Genomic DNA, 3269 nt, shown 5'->3' on the forward strand with positions numbered 1-3269 from the left:
GAATTAATAGAAAAAGAATGCACACCCGAGGTGGTAATGCGGTCACGACGCGAAGCGGAGTGGCCGTTACACCTCGGGTGTGCATTATTTTTCTAATAATTCAACGGCCTGAAGTCAATTATTCCGCTTATACTACAGTTACCACACCTCGAAACATTGTTCAGATTATGTATTTCAAGACGTTTGTAAAGTTTTTGTCATTAAAACGCTCTTGTATGTAGGACTAATTTCTTACGCATCTAATCCCATGCCTCCGTTGCTAATTCCAAAACGTCATTTCAGAGTTAGTAACGGAGGTTTGAGCCGCTGATAGCAGACTAATGCTGGGGACACACGACTAGCTGACACATTCTCTGACTGTTTTCATCGACTGCAGCAGATTTTAAACACCGACTTTGAACACAGACTGAACGCGCTGAACACGCGTTTGGGCATCAGTCATAAGTATCAAATTACATTCATAACCGGCCTTAAAATGTGTTCCCGGCTTTATGCAGTTATTAGAGAGATGTTGCAATAATGAGACAGAAAAGCATGTGCGTCAATATTATTATTTATTAATTAATTCAATTCGTTTTAATTAATTCGTTAATTCTTTTTTTTTTTTTTTATTATTGACAGATGACAGTAGACTAGCCAAATAAATGAAACCCAAAGCCCTTTTAACAAGTAGGCCTATCAATAATTATTTATTTGTTAAATTATCTGCAATAAAAATCCGTGCTGCAGGACTATCCATTTATTTTAGCCTATTCAGTTTAATTTTCTATTGATTATAGATAGGACTTTATAGTTTATTTATTCAAATTAAACTGCATGTTTCTATTGATTGTGAAGCTAGACATTGAAAATTGCAGATCAAGCGCATGGGGCGAAATGCTTTTTCTTGTTATGAATTGTATCCTATTTTCCGTTATTACAGTTGACTACGCAAAGTGATATGGAAGTGATATGGAACTGTAATGCGGTCAAGACCTGCCTGGAACTACTTTAGCCGTGCGTTTCCCTGAAAATAATGCACACCTTAGAACGTTCGTCAACCAATCAGATTCAAGCATTCAACGGCCCTGTAGTATAAGGTTCTTTAATGCTTCGCTAACTAGCAGAAGACAATAGCAGGGTTTAAATCCCAGTTGTGCAGGCGGGGGCATGTTGTAACACTGCGTTACAGTGTGCCCCTATTAGAACTATGCTATTCTATTCCATACTTTTATGAATTCTATTGAGAAAACATGAGAAAAAGGTGAATAAAGACAGAGACACCACCGTCACTGGCAGGGACACCACCGTCTCCGGCACAGACATCAATGTCTCCGGTATGGAAACCGGCACGGACACCACCGTCTCCGGCACGGACACCACCGTCTCCGGCACGGACGCCAGTGTGTCCGGAACAGACACCTCCGCCTCCGGCACGGACACCATGGTCTCCGGAATGGACACCACAGTCTCTGGAACGGACATAACCGTCTCCGGCACGGACACCAATGTCTCCGGCATGGACACCAGCACGGACACCTCCGGACACCTCAGTCATTTGCTGAACAGACAGTGTAGAGAATGATAGCGTGTATCTGTCAGTGTCTTTCTCATCTCACTTTGCCAAATCAAGCTTATTTCCATCTCTGAAAAGAGAAGCTCAGGTATACAGAGAGACCTTGTCGAGCAACACATGGGATGTAGGCGACAGGCACGGACACCACCGTCTCCGGCACGGACACCAGTGTCTCCAGAACTGACATCACCGTCTCCGGCATGGACACCAGCACGGACACCTCCGCCTCCGGCACAGACACCACGGTCTCCAGAACGGACACCAGCGTCTCCGGCACGGACACCAGCATGGAAGCCTCCGGCACGGACACCATCGTCTCCGGCACGGACACCAATGTCTCCATAATTTTAAATTAGACAAATCTGATATTATTTTAATCTCCAATATGTTATTTAACAGTTGATATGGTTCTTTAATGCTTCGATAACTAGCAGAAGACAATAGCAGGGTTTAAATCCCAGTTGTGCAGGTGGCCAAAATTGTATTCATATCCTGGAAATGAATAGAAGTTAAAACGGCTTGCCATAGGGGAGCACGGGGCACAACCTAACATGGGGTTAAACGTATCCCTAAAGTATAACAGTGAAAACACGAAAAGCCATACATTTCCGTCAATGGCGGGGAAAGAGTTAAAAGGGGTTCACATGCTACAGTTTGTTAAGCTTCACCGCCTGAAAGCATGTTGAACATTTATGCTAAACATGTGACTTTACAATACAAAACGGGGTGAAATCAGTCGTTCACAGTGAAGGCTATCCAGTCATTTGCTGAACAGACAGTGTAGAGAATGATAGCGTGTATCTGTCAGTGTCTTTCTCATCTCACTTTGCCAAATCAAGCTTATTTCCATCTCTGAAAAGAGAAGCTCTGGTATACAGAGAGACCTTGTCGAGAAACACATGGGATGTAGGCGAGCAAGCTGCCGTCATATCTAAGATCCCAAACGCATCACAAGGAGGTGAGAGCCGTTTTCAACATAGAGATCATTTCAATATTTAATGGCCTTTTCTAAAGCAAAAAAGTGACGTGGTCGAAATCCCATTTGCCGATGACTACCGTGTACCAACACGGACGCCGTTGCCTAAGAAAAAGAAGTTGAAGCTTAAGCGAGACGAAAATAAGGTTCTCCACACTGATTCACAGGGATGGCACATTTAACGCCTTTCTGGCAGCAGGGCTGGTGTGATCTGACGGCTTCCAAAGCTTCATTCCATGACCCTGTTTTTCCTAAAGCCTGCCGGAGTGTTCCAAACTAATCCCATCCTGCACCCGGAGAGCGAGGCAGATGACACCATACAAAAGAAGCCCACAAACAGTATGAAATATCAAACAGACGCACATCATGAATGAGTAATTGAGAATGACTGCGGGGCAGAGCGCATGAGGAGCATCTTGGCATGAGCGCTTCCTCATACTCAGCTGCACATCTTCAAGCCAGTCAGATAGACTGCCAATGACACCTCCATCGTCTCTCTGCAACTGCGACTCCGACATAAACGGAAAGAACAAGCACGCATGCACAGGGAGAACGAGATTAGTGCTTTTTAAAGGGAAAAGTTTGCCATTTATTTTCCACAGTAACACGAGTGACGTGCCAGAATACGAAATCAAACGCTTGCTGGAAAGAGACGGGAGTGTGTAATACAGCGGAAAAAAAAAGATTGCCAGGGATTGTCGGTTGTTGGTGAAGAAAAAGGACATGCACACATTGGGA

The sequence above is a fragment of the Leuciscus leuciscus genome, assembly GCF_965113295.1.
Source record: "Leuciscus leuciscus genome assembly, chromosome: 12".
Taxonomy (NCBI): Eukaryota; Metazoa; Chordata; class Actinopteri; order Cypriniformes; family Leuciscidae; genus Leuciscus; species Leuciscus leuciscus.